The sequence below is a fragment of the Schistocerca serialis genome, chromosome 2 (assembly GCF_023864345.2).
Source record: "Schistocerca serialis cubense isolate TAMUIC-IGC-003099 chromosome 2, iqSchSeri2.2, whole genome shotgun sequence".
Taxonomy (NCBI): domain Eukaryota; kingdom Metazoa; phylum Arthropoda; class Insecta; order Orthoptera; family Acrididae; genus Schistocerca; species Schistocerca serialis.
In genome coordinates, this window is record NC_064639.1 from 528,494,776 (window position 1) to 528,511,624 (window position 16,849).

Below are 16,849 nucleotides of genomic sequence, written 5' to 3' on the forward strand. Positions count from 1 at the left end.
ACATGGGACTTATCTCTGTGAACTGTCTGCATGATGTTGAAGAACTTCCATGGCCACCAAATCCCCAGATTTGTCCCCGATAAAACATGTGTGGCCCCAGCGCAGATGCCAACTCCTTCCCCGTGTCAATATCCAGTATATCAAGGACCAGTCACAGCAGCTGTGGGCCAGCTTTCCACAGGTGACGATACAGCAGCTTAGTGTGGACCTGTCCACATGTTGCCAAGGTTGTTTCGAGAACGCTGCAAGATTTTCGCTGGGGAGTCCTTAGTCCTTCCACATCCTTCATACAGTCCAGACCTCTCCGCATGCGATTTTTACAGTTTTGGAGCCCTGAAGAAAGGCATTCGTGGGTATTGATTTGCCTCGGACGAAGAAACGCACGACTGCGCACAAACGTGTTTCCCGGGCAACCACCAACACTTTTCCATGAAGGCACTGACTGTCTTGCCCCACAGATAGATAAATGTATTAACATTTATTCCGATTTCTTTCGAAATAATAAACAGTTTATATATGGTAATATATGTTAAAAAACAGTGACTGAGCATAAATTGTCTTTCACTAGTAACTAGCTCGGATTATTTGCTGTAAAATGCATGTGCTTATGATGTCGTTCCCCTCATGTCCTATGAACCTAGTGCTAGTCAGCAACCGATTAAATGTCAGTAGAACGGTCAGGAAAACAGTACACGAAGCAATGAGTGCGAGGGGTCGAACAGGACTGATGAGTTTAAGACAATATTAAAAATACCGACAGTCATCGTTAATTTCAAGGCAAATATTTGGTAGGAGCAACATAAGCGCAAAAATTGCAGTAGGCAATTTGGTCACCCCTAATCGTACCACATAAAAATGATTATATAAATATTATTTGTTCCTAGACGGAAAATGCACTTCTGTATGTTTTTGTAAACACGCAGAATGCAATAATGTCCTATGTTACGTGGCAGGAAGCAATTCTCGTTACTGTTTCGTAAAACGGTCTCCATAGCTCTTGACGAAGTTTTTTACCTGTATTTTTTTAATAGCGTGTTTGGCGTCTCACATCACTTTCTCGATTACTCAAATGGGTCTTGTCCGTGTACCTGACGCCCGACTTGTGTATAATTATGTCACCAACCTCTCCTTACTGCTGGACTCCAAAGGCGATATTATCTTTCTAGTTGTTGTACGAAAGCTGAAATACAGGCGCAAATTTTTTCCTACACAGGTCGGCTTTATGTGTGGTGGATACGCAAAGAAGCTTATTCAGATCTGTAATAAATGACATGTTATCAGCCACCAGTATTTGATATTTTAATTCTGAACTATTACTTTTTCTTGAGTCAGAATCAGGCGCTGGTATGCACATACAGAATGGGCGAAACCTGAAGTGCAGCAATGAATCTGAAATCACCTGTGTGTGACAACGCGTGTTTAGTTACAAATTTTGAATGTTACAACACAAACAGATGCAAGACAAGAATATTAGTGAAAGATAACCGCCCAACCTCAAATCCTTTATATTTAAGATGATTCCTTGTATTCGGTTCGATCTGTTATTACTCTCAATTGATGATCTGAGGACGACTTTTACGTAGTGATGATTAATGGGTGACCAAACGCAGATTCTGTTCGTAAGTAAGATTCCAAGTAAATGAAAGATGGGCGTTAATAAAGAAGAGTACATAGTACACAGTTCGTTTCTGCTCTCTGTATTTGCATATGTTTGTCCAATCCCGTATCTAGGTATGCTACTGGGAATTTGTCTCTACGAAACCTGATTTATTTCTCATAGTTCGTTGTCTGAAACTGTCAACAAAAGACACAGGTCGCATATTTATGACGAATTGTGTAATTGCTAATGACATACTATACGATGTTCGTTTTTTACTACTATTCTAGCAAATTTAAAACGTCGTCTAGGCATTGTTTGTAGGAATACTATTCCAGTGTAGTATCGCAATAACGAAAATATTGAAGAATACTATACAGACTCTCAACTTTGATCAGCAACACTGTCGATGAGCATTGTACTATGATTTCATACGGCCATACGTATCTTAAATAATAAAGTATCGAGAAGTTTGAAGGAATATGGATATTTTTTGCGGGGAAGTTCTTGTTATGAATGCCTTCAAACATATTGAGAACTTGAAGCGGTCACATTGTGATGGGGAAAAAAGAGGTTTTTTTTCCATCTGGGTTGGAAATACAAACATGGACTGTGCAATACATAAAAAGTATTGCCATGACACATTCATTGGATTCGCCAATCCACATCTAAACTAAGACCTTCCAAACTAACGGCTACATCAGGTTGCGCCAGAATTCAGTCTGTCATCAAAACTTTCATTGAAAAGAACTTCCTTATGTTTTTTAGATATTTGTTGGGTCGTCCACTCACAACCAAACGGTCACATACCAGTTTAACCTAGACCTGAGGTAACTTTACAGAACAGTCTATCGCCTCAGCCTCCATTTAAAATAAATAAATAAACAAATAAATTGTACACCATATTGCGTGACGATACTGATCAAACAAGAATGGTAGTACTGCAATCATCAATACGCCCGAGAAAACGACCCTGTGACTACACAAATGAGCAAATCGCAACGGCAAGGCAACTACAAAGTGCGGTCCGTCTAAATATAGAATGGTTCTTCCTGCTTGCAACAATACATCGGTCTGCGCAACGAAATTCGCTGTCGTGAAGCCATCTCTTTTGTCGCCCCGTCTGCCACGTATGCAGTCAGTGAAGACTTTTAACGGATTCTCTTCACAACACGAAGACATCTAGCCGAGAATGGCAAAGCAGACAATAGGAGTGGACCGTTCTGTTCCGTTCGTTCATTGACTCGAGCATAGTCGAGTGACTGACCTTCTAGAGTAGACTCGCTTCGACGCGACGGCCAGACGCGCGCGCCGCGCTGCGGCTGGCTAGCGAGTCTCTCAGGCCTTTCCCCGAATCCGCGACACGTAAGCAGGCTCAGTGAGTCCGTGTGCTTCGTGGCGTGTGGACGTGTGCCGTTGTGCAGCGTGTATTATCTCAAAACCTTGTAGCGCAAGGCCCCTGTTTGCCCCGCCGAGTGCAAGTTTCTGTTTACCGCACGCGTGGACACCAGTGCTGTGACAGATAGCGTGCGTTAAGCTACGTGTGTGCCGTGCTACCGGTGCAGCCTACTTCAAACGTCAAGTAAGTACTTCACAGTGCAGTCGGAGAATCCACAGATGTAGAAATTCAAGTACAAAAATTCTGCTGTACGTAAGAAGTGCGTTTTTAGTAGGTCAGTGATGGTTTTGTCAGTTTTAAGAAGGTGTAAGCAAAAATCAGAAAGCAAGTGTGTTCAGTGTCACAGATAAAATAGTAATTACGTACTTTGGATAAAAGTGTAACGTTGTTATGAGCAGCATCGCAGGTGTGGTGCAGTGTATTTTTGTTACTGTAATGACTTGTCGATTTTAAGTTGTATGTGTTATGTAATGCAATGTGGCCGCCAACCACAGCAGGAGCATTTCCCCCCGTCCCATGTAGCGAGCCAGGCACCGTTATGCGACACGACCTCGATATCTCCCGTCCGGCGGCGGCCAGCGGATGTTGTAGCCGGGTCTGTCGCGGCGCACGTTGCCGAGAACGTCAGGGCGGCTGCAACCCCGCCACGCCCAGGAAGGCTCCCGCCCGCCTCAAGGCTGCCGCAGCCATGCCACGCAACAATAACACTTTGCCATGTGCGGGCAACATGTTTGCGATCGGAGCCGGGCTGCCCTGGCACGCTTGTTTGCGCGTGGGAGTGAGTCTTTGCAAATGTCATGTCCCTCTCACGCCGACTGCCCGTCCGCTGTGCTGTGCGTGACGCCTACGCTTCTCACGCGTGCGGAGCACGTGTCGACGGCGCGTCGCCGCATGTCAAACTTCCTAGGCCTGGGCAGTACCGTTCGTAAACGTTTATCAATTTTGACAGACCAAGATGGATGCGTGTGATTGCTACCTTCATTACCTCTAAGGGTGATAAGTGACTTGAGCTCTTGTCATTGTTTTTGTAGCAATTGCGTAGTAAAACCCCGTTTCAGTTCGTGTAAGGTATGTGTACATAAAGATACTTGTTGGGGGCTTGTCCATTATCTAATACATGTTTTCTGAATTTGCCCTCGGATGTTTCGTTTTTATAACGTAAAATATGATACAGAGCGTTAAATATGGCGCTTAAGTAATCACTTGCGCTACAGTTCGATTTATTACTACAACCGTTACTTCGCATTCGCATTCGTCGACTTCTCCAACTCTCAACCAGATTATCATCATCCAACCTAACCTAGAGCTCGGGCTACTCTACCGACCGGCCTGTCAACGCCTCCAAGATTTCGGGGTTTCGAGCTGGGTGGCGGTTTTTTTTAATAAATAATAGTTCATCAAGGAACTACTTTACAATGCAGTTGAAGCATCAACAGACGTAGAAATGCAAATAAAAATTGGTGATATACGTAGGGCGTCAGTCTTTGTCAGTTATAAGAAGATTCGAGCAGAAATACGGAAACATGTCTCCATTGTTTCGGAGAAAATAGGAATTAATACAGATATTAAAGTATTTGCAACGTCAGGTGGATACAGAAAACTATAAAGTTTTATTGTATACGTGTGCATCCTGAGAAAAAATCCATGTATCATCATTGACGTGTAAACATTCTGTATTCTCTTGAAGATGACTGCATACACCCGCGTTGCAGCTAGAATGTCATAGGTTCTGATACTGGTGTAAATATTATGTAATTTCAATTCATTGTCGAGGCTTTCCAAGGTAACATTCTTTCGTCGAGGACGTAAGGCTATTATCCTCATCTTTTATTCGTTTTTTCGTGCTCTCTGGGAGGGGGAGGAGGTCGACAATCCATGAGTTTCATGATGGATGACGAAATAATTTTTTTATACTTCGCGATAGTTGGATCTAGGTATATACTTGCTACTATTCAATGTCCATTTCATGTTCTGGCTTTCTTTAGATTGATGCTGAATTGATAGATCTACCTAGCGAGAACAGTTTGCACATTATTTAATGTCTGGGTACACCCTTACTACCTCGAGCGTTAGGTATAACTAGCCATGGTAACTATGCTGTACATAGTACCGGAACACATTCACAAAATCTCTGTTAAAAAAACTTCGAATTTTTACATGCTTGTTTGTTGACGCCTAGCATGAAAGTCTCTATTAATGTTGTGACGTCTTAAAGCGGACATAAAAACACGCTGTAATGGTTGTGAAGTCCAACGATATTATCTGTTCAGAATTCCACAAATTGTAATGTTTTCGTGTACTGAACAGGCCATTTGCAAAAGAACTGATTGCATTAACTGCTGACAACGGTCTTTTCTTCAGTCAGCTAAATGTGTGTCAAAGTATTATTTATATGGGTGGAATTCTGACTGCTAGTAACGTTCAGTGTTATTGATGTAGAGAGGGATCGGTGTTAACGATCCTGCGAGATCGTTTCGTGTATGGTTATGTTAAGATTCTCTGGATCACTCCTGTCATATGTCACAATAATTCCTTCTGGAAAAACACGGCAGATTGTGTAGTCCCACACCAGTTGATGAAGTAGATCTCCAATGTCTCATTTATCGATTGAAACGGGGGGGGGGGGGGGAGAACTATAAACCAAAAGGAATCTCTTTCGTGGTGTATAAATCGTTTGTCGTCACCCGAACGGTAATTCAAAGCACTATTGACACAATTCCAGAGCTGGGTTGCCATAACACTGAATATTGCAATATAGTTGTTCGCATACACTATTTCCGCTACCAGCTTTACCATTTCGTGTAGTCTCCAAGTTCATTATTAGAACTTGGACACCATTGATTAACTTCGATTCCGTAACACATCATACGGGTTGGTTATTCATCAACTTTCGAATAGGTAGCGAATGTATGATAACGCGCTGCAGTTCTATGGAGGCTAGCAGTTGCAGGACGTGTCAGCGCTGAGCGAAAGGAAGGAGAGAGGCCGAAGGTTGAGCCTGTGTACGTGGCAACCCGCTGGATAGCAACAGCAACTGCTGCCGTGGCTGTCACAGCTTCCAGTCTCGCTCTGCGTCCTGCCGTGCGACCGAAAAGCTTCCATCTCTCGTGGCATATCGTGAGGAAGGTATGGCTCTGACAGTCAACTTCTTAACACACACAACATACTAACAAAAACAGTCACGCAGGTACTATTTATGCACAAAAATGTACTCTGGGCGATTCAGAAGTTGTGATTCTGCATAACAGACAGGCATCTCCGGGCTCATGTATCTGATAGACTCTGTATTAAGTATAAAAATTCCAAGATTTAAAGAATGTGTAGAGAAGCAGAAAAAGGTGATTGCTAGTCACCAGTAGTTGAATCAACTGTCGCGGATAGTGTCGCTTTTCTTGTCCTTGTAAGTTTACATGTGTGGTGGCACTGGTTGTTTTAGCCTCTGAGTAGTGCTGTGTCTTCATTCTAGGTTCTATCTTGCTACATTAATTGATGGTTGCCCATCCAATAGCATGTCATAATATTCACAAATTCTCTGTCGTACTGGTCATTATGACGGAATTATAAATAAAGAGCACCACTTTCGGCGGATTCTAGATCACTGTTAGTTTCCTGTGTTTTATACTTTGTACAGTATACTTCCTGTTAGTCCCATACGTGTACCCATGCAGTCGTTCCAATCTTTTTTTTCTGGAGTGGGGGAATGAGAGTCTGAGTGAGACGTGCAAACAGTGGGGCATATAATGTTTACAATTATACGGTGCAGCGTTGCCGCTGATTGAAGTTCGTTCACATAATTTAAGATTAGCGTCACACCTTCCCGCGTCTAACTGCACTGGTGAAGGTCTAGCTCCTCTCTTCTATATCTGACTGGTAATGGTTTGACGATACTGTCGTTCTGGACGATGTCATTGATGGGCATCCCACCTATGCAAGTGCTGAAGAGCCCACCGTTCGCAGTAACATCGTTTGCACCTTACACTGTTGGTCGGTAGCAGGCTAGTCTTGATCTTTGTATTTCTAAGTAGGTTATTCGAATCTAATGATAATCCGCGATTAGTTTGTTGCTGTCTCTTGTTATGACACACTCATAATTTTTTTTCCTTATTACAGCCACACATTCTTGAGTCCCTACACTAAATATATATATCTGAAGCTCATTATAATGATACATTTCTGTTCTTGTTTTTCGCAAGAGATTCCACCGTTGTTTAAATCATTTTATTAATCTCACTGATGCTGTCAGCTGCTACGCTGGATATTTCACTCAATGATGAGTAGGTAATGACGTTTCAGATGCTGTGCAGTTCTCCGAGACGCCCCATACGTACTGATATTTCAGAAGCACTTAAACCGCAAATCGTCGCTCGCGCGTATGAATCAGAACAGTAAATGACGAATACGAATTATTTATAGCACTTGTTGACTAGATTAGCTCTGCACACCACTAGTAATATACAAAACAAAAATACTGTAGTTAGAGACAGTAGCTTTTACTTACAAAAGCTTTCTTTCCTTTTGGATATTTCATCGATTAAATCGCCGCAAGTGTTGGGCATAGTTCGTACAATACCAAAGTAACTGCAATAATCAAAGAAAAAAATTGTTTGTTTGTTTACTGGTAAACGCCAAAACATGCATTTCAGATCACCACTCCACTGATTTTTCTAATATTTTTATCATGATAGCGTTTGCATTCAGGCACATTCATTAGAGATACATTGTTTCATCTCAGCACGATAACATACTTTCCCACACTGATACCTCGTCGAAATGCCACTCTCGGAGTTTATTGGTATCGCGTGTTTACATTAGTAGTATTCGCTCTCCTCGCACAGTCGACTCAAGTCCGCAAAGCGTGTGATTAAATACATCAAATGTTACAATTTGATGTAGGTTGATTCTTTCAAAGAAGAAAACAGCAACCAGCCTCTATTAATACTGCCGTTTATTTAAGTAAATAGCGCCGTAACCGGTTTCGAACTGACAAGTTGATCATCAGACGGCTGTTCACAAGATGCACTTTACATAATCGTCAGTTTTGTGAATCTTGTGAACAGCCGTCTGATGATGAATGACAGTATTTCCAATACTTTAAATGTGCGAATAGGTTGAATTGCAAACTTTCGTACAACTTAGATTCCGTAGTAGTATTTCCTTAGAATTGTTATTGTTTCTCCAGTGGGTGGAGTACTCCCCTATTTCGAATTTTGTCAGATAGACCAAGATAATGTGATTAGTCTTCGTCGCCTCTGCTCAAATATAGCCAACAATTCTCTGTACTGTTATTTTCTTCATCGTCTGGTGTACATCCAAATCCAGTGACATCTGTTTTATAGTAAACGCTTAATTAAGCGATTACTTAATCAATATTTTTATATGAACTTTACATTAACCCTAGTTCAGGTTACTGAGGAGCCCAAAATAGTAGTGTCAAACAGTTTTGTAATTATGCTCAAAGGCGTATATAGTTTGTTTGTATGACTAGGTTATAACAACATTAAACACGATGTGTTTCCTGTACATTTTCTCATTTTTGAGCATACAGCATGGAGGACTACTAAATTTAGTTTTACACAACTCTTAAGATCCCTTTACAACGGCTTATTGCTTGTAAAAAGTAGGCGGAAGGGGGGGGGGGGGTCGTTATTCAACAACACGTGGACGTTGGCATCATGTGTTCCTTGGCTTCCATGATGTAAGTCTCTCAGCTCGTGTGAATAATGAATTTGCGTTACGGATTTGAATATGCAGAGCGTTATGGTGGTAAGCATTCTTAAAACTTTTGATATTCTAGATTATGCTTAAACTGTTTATTAGTCCTGTAATTTTGCCACTTTACTAGTTTTTTAAAATAATGCCCCATGTTGACGTTGTCGTAATTGTGTATCCTTGTAGCACAATTAATAACTGACTGGTTATGCGATTCAAGACAGTCTCTGTACAAATATTTGGCCAACAGTGTCGAAACTACTAGTGTGTTTCTTTTATATTCGAACAAAAAATCATCAATGGCTGTATACCTGTACCAGTGAACCCGACTATGCTTCGCTGTTGCCAAATATGTATGGGAATTGCATATTCATCCTAGACTCCTCCCCCTCACCGCCACCTCCGTCTGCCGATCTCCTCCTTCCCCCTTCTCTTTGCCCTTCTTCTCCCCCTTTCCCCCCCTTCCCCCCCCCCCCCTCTGTCCAGTTGCTCCTCCCCCCCCCCCCCCTTGTCCTCTTAACGGTCCTCTCTGACTTGAACCTTGTGTGTTGTTATTGCAAACGAAACCTTCATTGTGAACTGGAGTCGCTTAAAATTAATCGATAAATCGGTTGGGATCATTGGTATGTGGGTATGAGAGATACCTGTCCCGCTACTGGTGGTGGTGATAGTGCTTCGTTGACAATATTTGCAATAACAGTTTTAATGTGCGAAGCCGTAAAGTCACCTTTCCTGTTGTCTGTATGTACGGAGAAACAAGATATATGGGAGAAAGAATGTCTAATGGTATACATGCCCTGCTACTGTAGCTGAGACTGACTGGAAGAAAGAAAATGAAACCGCACATCTTCACGGCGCAGCATTTTCTTTCTCGCTGTCGATTTTGAAAGAAAACCTGTACGCTGTGTGCGTGTTTTTTTGTTATAGCTTATGTCCGTCTGAATTTTCATTAGAGTATATATAAAAATGAAGCAAATCGGGTTTTTAAGGACTTTTGGTAACAACGTCAAAAAGGAATTGTCTTTATATTGCAGTGTGTCTGTATTTACTGAGTTTTCAATTGATTTTAAACCAAGTAACAGCATAAACAAACTGAAACAGCGAACTATTGAACAAGTGATAACAAAACAGTTGGCAGTAAAATAATTTCGAACTGTTACCAATGTAAATTATACGCCGAACTCTACAAGGTTGACGTTTAGAAAATTCCCAAGTATTCGTGTTTTAGAGAGTGCTGGCAGAGTAAAATTACGACGTGGTGTGGTGGAGTCGTCTCCCTCCCGTGGTGATGTTCGAAGGGCGCTCCCCTTCGCGATGGATGGCGCCCGCGGCGACAGAGCTGTGGGGGCGGCCGGCTTATTATGGTAGCCAGCCTCACACACTGGGGCTTTGTCTTTCGCGAGGCTGTACGACAGATAGGAACTGCGCTGACACAGACCTGTATGGAGGTGGTGCCGTGCGGGCGCGCTCCATCTCGCCGTTAACATGTTCATGTCGTTTCTGATTCACAACTGAGGGTGTAGGGAATACCTACATCGCTCGTTAACGGTTAGTTAATATCTCAACTGATGCAATAAGGTGACCTAGTGCCACATCACGTTATTTTTGTTTGTTTACATTTAACTCGCATTATGACGTAGTGTGTACGTATTGGACGCAGTAATTAAGGAAACATAAACGCAAATGGTTCAAATGGCTCTGAGCACTATGGGACTTAACATCTGAGGTCATCAGTCCCCTAGAACTTAGAACTACTTAAACCTAACTAACCTAACATCACACACATCCATGCCCTAGGCAGGATTCGAACCTGCGACGGTAGCGGTCGCGCGGTTCCAGACTGTAGCGCCTAGAACCGCTCGGCTACTCCGGCAGGCACATAAACGCACAAAATACTCTGACAGTCTCACCGTCTCACCATAATTCCTTGTACCTCAACACGCGAACGTGTAATTTGGTGCAGTGAATTACAGAAGACAACCACATTGTGTTTGCGGTGACACGTAGGGTACAGGGTGCTGGCGTTCTTAATGCATTTTGTGTGCTAACATTTTCTCATTTTGGCTACCTTTTCTTAATTCACATTTCATTCGACACTCATTTTTACGGTCTCGGAAATGCCGGAAGTACTTATCTCTACGTGTTTTATCCAAGTTTCAGCTACAGCACCATGTACGAGTCTGTAAGATTAATTAATTAAAAATGTTATATTGATTCTTGTTTTATCGGCTGTCAACTATTGGGTTAATTAGTTCAGATATCAGTTCGTGTCATGTGACAGGTATGCTGTTCTTTTCAACATAACTTCTGCACCGTAATCAACAGCGATTCGCCTTTTATCTGCGCATCTTTCCTTCCACTTTCCCTCCAAGTAAAAACTCGAATCGTAAAATATGTAGAGTCTTTCTCACTGTTGGCTTCATTGTATTCATTAGCCTTGTTTTTCTTGTTGAATTCTTTTTTTCTTAATCAAGCAAACCATATTATCTTTAACAGTCTCCTGTAACACCACATTTCATAGGCTTCTAATAATTTCATTTTAGTCTTTCTCCATTGTCCATGTTTTACACCCACAAAAAGCCGTGCTTCACTTTCTGCTCTTGTGGTTTTTATTTTAGGATTTTAGCAGCTGTCTGTTTTTGTAGGAGGTCCGCTTACCTATGTAATGATTGCTACTAGCCATTTTTGTATTTTACTTGTTTATCTCTGCTACTTCTAGAGTAGTAAAATTGCGTTTTTGAAGTGGTAAGATTTATTTTGTTAAAAGTTTCTCCAAGCTAGTGGAGCTTTCGGCTTTGAATTTCAGCTGGCAATTCATTATTAGTGGAATATGTTCATTGTTAATCTCGGGACCTTCATAGCTGTGGCAGGCATTATTTTGATTCCTAAATGTTTGTTGTACCAAAATGTAGTCAGTCGGATACTTCTTTCATATCGCGGTATCATCCACACATGTTTCGTCCTCGAAGAGTCCCCAGAAAATGTATTCCCGTCCACTAACTCGTGTCCAGCACAGAATATTCCTCCCTTGTCATTTCATTTACCGAAACCAAACATCGTTATTTGCTGTTCCTCACCTTCACCGAAGAATATACTCCAACCCCACTTTACGATTAAATTCTCGTCTCTTTTGAATATCTTATGAGTTCATTAATGTTATACGCTTCTTCAGTTTCATTCTCATCTGTAGCTGTGATTGATATGTATGATTGTGATATCTGTTGCATATCAATTCAGTTTCTCCATCAACGCCTTTCTCTGTTGGCTGCAGGTAATCCTTAATAGTATTGTCAATTTCCTTATTCATTATTATTCCCAGCCCCTGTAAGAGCCTCCTCCCGCACAGGCCATGTGGGCCCAACGGTACCGACTGGCCGACGTGTCATCCCCAGTCCACAGGCGTCACTGGATACGGATGTGGAGGGACATGTGGGCAGCACACCGCAAGAGCCATGTATATAGACCTAGAAATATTAGAAGGCTCCATTCTGACAGTCTATTCTTGGCATTATACTTGTAGTTTTTCTCGTGACTTTAACTTCTGTCATTAAATGCCTTCTAGCTGAGGTTTTAACATTTCCGTCAATCCCCCCCGCGCTTCTCTGTTATACTTAATACTCGGTACCGCCCAGTTGTTGAATCTCATTTGGATCCCATGCACCTGAGTGGTATTAGCGTGTAAGTCTTTAGGTAGTGAAGGCGAGAATATATATGACGATTTATCCATATTGAGTGGCAATGCAAAGAATTCTGACCATCAAACGGAAAATTTGACTCAACGTGAGGAAATGGTTTACCGTTGCTCGTTGTTTATAACGCAAAGGTCCGTTTCAGTTACATAACTGCAGCATGTTTTATGAAGGACACAGAGTTATCACATGCGTTTGATGTGCGAAGCATTAGTGAAAAGATAAGTGTCGTACAGCTTTGCCATTTTATCCAACGTCCCGTTCCACTGTTAAAATGTCTCCCCTTCCAACACCTGGAACACTTTTGTCTATTTATTTCACAATGTTTTGAAAAATAAAGTGAATAGGAAAATCTTCTGCAGCCAATATCAAAATGGTTCAAATGGCTCTGAGCACTATGGGACAACTTCTAAGGTCATAAGTCCCCTAGAACTTAGAACTACTTAAACCTAACTAACCTAAGGACATCACACACATCCATGCCCGAGGCAGGATTCGAACCTGCGACCGTAGCATCCGCGTCGTTCCGGACTGAAGCGCCTAGAACCGCTCGGCCACAGCGGCCGGCTTCTCTTATTTGACAATGACCGGTTGCGACAGGATCTTTTTGTCAGAATCAGATTTTCGGGAAGCTCTTATTAACGTGCTTACATGCTACCACTTCAATGAGAACGCTTCCACTCGCAGGAAACATCACGATGGCTTGTGAAACACATATAAACAACATATAAAATATAATTGCAACAACTGTGTGCCGAGGAGTGGATGTGTACTAATAGAAAGTGCATTCAGGACTCCAGGAATGGACCACAGGCACAGAAATGTTATGTGCGTGGGCCAATGCTCTTTCTGTGTGTGCACATCCACTCCTGAGCATCCAGTGTTCTTTTTGTGTGTATGACAAGCCAACGTGATATCGTTTCTTGGGCGTGGAAAGTGGTGTTGTAGTGGCAGCATGTATGCATGTTAATAAGAATTTTCCGAAGATCCGTTGTTGACAGAAGAGTCTGTCGAAACTGGTCATTGTAAAATAAAATACCAAGCTATCTTGGCTGCAGAAGGTTTTCCTTTTCACCAGTGATAGATCGCTCGCTGCGAACATGTACAGCCGGCCGGGGTGACCGAGCGGTTCTAGGTGCTACAGTCTGAAACCGCGCGACCGCTACGGTCGCAGGTTCGAATCCTGCCTCGGGCATGGATGTGTGTGATGTCTTTAGGTTAGTTAGGTTTAAGTAGTTCTAAGGGAGTGATGACCTCAGAAATTAAGTCCCATACTGCTCAGAGCCATTTGATCCATTTTTGAACATGTACAACCTATAGAAAAGAAATGGTCTGCATCATCGCAAATTTGTGCTTTAGTGGTGAAATTCTGCTAACCTGAATCTTATGCTACACCTCTGTGTACGACAACCGCCTGGCTTTCTTGGTATATTTTCAGTATTCACTCCCTTTAATTTATTTCTTTGTAGCTTGTCTCACTAATGTTAAAATACATGATTGCTAGTGGAGGAGACATGACTAGGAAATGTGTGAAAGTCCAGTAGTATCTATGGAGAGACAAGTCAGGGTTAATGTTTGTGGGCAAACGCCATAGATGGTTGAACATCGATTTAGAGACGTATTGAGCATGTCCAGGTTCTCGGGTTGGCCAGTGGGTTCCATTCGAAGTCTTTGGCCGATTTTCAAGCTTAGATTTCCTCATACTAATATTTAGTCCGTAGTGTTGCGTGTCTTCATTCTTTAAAAGAAGCTTTAGTTCATACTCATTATAGATAGGGAGGCTAATGACGTCAGCAAACTGCAGTTCGTTGAAGTTTCTTCTGACTGTCAAGGTACCACCACGCCAATGATTGAAAGAACTTTTCTGGATATTTTGAAGTACCAGTCCAGTAATAAAAATAACCTACTTGGTCTTGTTACGCGTCCGCTTGCTTGAACAGTCGAAATCGTAAACGTGCAGAATATGAAAAAAGCCGTTGCCGAACAATATGTGCGTCCATATCCATCAAACCACTTTTATGTTTTATCCTGAGGTTATCTCCCATTGTAACATATAGTAAACTACTACGCTGTCTCATTCGCCTATAGAGCGTAGGCAGAAGAACGCATAAATTCCTGTCTGCAATAATTAACCTAACCTTGTCTTCCTGTCCCTACAGTACCGACACATAGGGATCTGTTCTATGTTCCTCACTTAATACTCGTTCTTGAAACTTTGTAAGTGTGCTTTCGACCAGTTTCCGTAGCTCGGAAAAGCCTGTGTCCATTCATCCTGTCCTTTTTCGTATACTTCCAATATCTGTATTGCTATTTGATGTGGTCCCAAACATTTGAGCAGTATCCTACGTTGAGTCGCTGTAAGATGATCCCTGACAATTGCAGTGGGCTGGGCACAGCATCTTCGCTCGTCTTCTGCAACCAATCACGTTACTCGATTTTGTAAACGTCTCTGTGGCATCGCTTCAACGTTGCTGCTGGAGTTCTACAGATGACTTCTGTTTTCAGCTGCAGCCGTTTGAGCTCCATAGTTGAAATATGGTAACGGCACTGCCAAATGTCAGGGATCAACGTACGCCGACTCGACTATAGGATGGCTCACTGGAGGGTATAGTGAGCAATCTCCTTAGCAGGTTGACTGAGTTTTCCTAGTGTCGTCCTAATGAACCGCTCGCCTCCGTAGCTCAGTCGTCAAGGTACGCTATGTGGAGTACCTTAGTTCGCTTAACGGTAGTGCCAAATTTTTCCTCGGAAAGGGGGGGGGGACGCCGGCCGCTGCGGCCGAGTGGTTCTAGGTGCTTCAGTCCGGAACCGCGCTGCTGCTACGGTCGCAGGTTCGAATCCTGCCTCGGGCATGGATGTGTGTGATGTCCTTAGGTTTACTAAGGTTTAAGTGGTTCTAAGGCTAGGGGACTGATGACCTCAGATGTTAATCCCGTAGTGCTTAGAGCCCCTCTTTGAAGGGGGGGGGGGGCAACGGAGGGTGGGAGAGGACAGGACAGGACAGGCCTGCACTAGCCTTGTGAGACCAGCTGGGGAGGTTCTTGAATGAGAAGTTGTGGCTTCTAGGTCACGAAAGCCGACAACGGCCAGAAGAGCGACGTTCTGAACCCACGCCTCTGCATATCACATCTGGATGACGTTATTCGCGGAGGCTGATGTGACGATCGGTTGGCCCCGATTGGCCCATTAGGTTCAGAACGCGGAACTTTGTTTTGCTAGCAATCAACTGAATTCTGCCACTTGCTGAATTTGATCATTCAGTTTCATATCCAAACTCGCATTCGGGAGGACGACGGTTCAATCCCGCGTCCGGCCATCCTGATTTAGGTTTTCCGTGATTTCCCTAAATCGCTCCAGGCAAATGCCGGGATGGTTCCTTTCAAAGGGCACGGCCGACTTCCTTCCCTGTCCTTCCCTAATCCGATGAGACCGATGACCGCGCTGTCTGGTCTCCTTCCCCAAAACAACCAACCAACCAATCATATCCAAACATCAAGGTGATTGTGAATCACTGTTCTTGTAGTCACAGGATATTACTTCTTGAAGTTTGCTAAGAGCACAGTTTTACATTTATGAACGTTTAAATCAAGTTACAAATCTTTTACCACTTCAAAATCTCATCAAGATCAGACCGAATATCCGTGCAGATTTTTTTCAGACAGTACTTCGTTATAAATAACTGCAGCATCGGCAAAAACTCTGAGGCTACTATTATTATTGTGTCTCGGGTAATTAACACGCAACATGGACAGCAAGGGACCCAGCACACTTTCCGGAGGGATGGCTGCAGTGACTTCTACATCCGCCGATGACTCTCCACCTAAAACAAGATGCTGTGCCAGTCCTACTAGGAAATCGTTAACCTAGTCACAAACTTCGGTTGATACCACATACGGTGATACTTCCTTTAATAAGCGTTTGTGTGGTACTGAGTTAAGTTTTTTGGAAGTCAACAAATACTGCAGTCACCTGTCTTCCTGATCCAGTGTCTCAGTATAAGTGGGAAGAGCGCAAGTTAGGTTTGGCGCGAAACACTGCGGCAATTGCACAGCCGTCAGAAAGGCGTGTGTATTTGAGGAGGGCGCGTGGCGCGGCAATTACGAGCCGTAGTGGTCGCTCCGCCGGCCTGAATGGCGCTGCACTGCCTGCGGGTATCGATCGGCAGGGAGGGGCCCGCCCTAGCGGCCCGGCATGGCGCTGCCCCCACTCCACTAGTGCGCTCTCCTTCCGGACGGTACTCGCCCGTGATGCGGCGTAATTTTGTTACCCTGTAATGTCCCGCCATCACCAGAGCCACTCTAGACACAGGACATGTTCAAACATCACGACCACTGAGGAGCACATAGACCACCCCCTTTGGGAAGTGGTCTCCTTCCCTCAGCGGAGCTCGCCCGACATGTTGGCTGGGAATGAGAAATATTACTTCGATATCCCAAATGGGACGGTTCTTTCAAA

General features: G+C 43.2%; 1 protein-coding gene across 2 annotated transcripts in view; it reads left to right on the forward strand.

Moving 5' to 3' along the window:
• The first annotated feature begins 2,990 nt into the window (after positions 1 to 2,990).
• Positions 2,991 to 16,849, forward strand: part of LOC126457494 (fibronectin type-III domain-containing protein 3A) — a 332,842-nt gene continuing 318,983 nt past the window's right edge. Inside the window, exon 1 of one of the 2 annotated variants that reach the window (XM_050093797.1) lies at positions 2,991 to 3,179. The gene's annotated coding sequence lies outside the window, so the exon portion shown is untranslated. Of the gene's footprint in view, positions 3,180 to 6,034; positions 6,123 to 16,849 lie in introns of those variants that run through there. The other variant, XM_050093798.1, reaches the window with a different exon arrangement.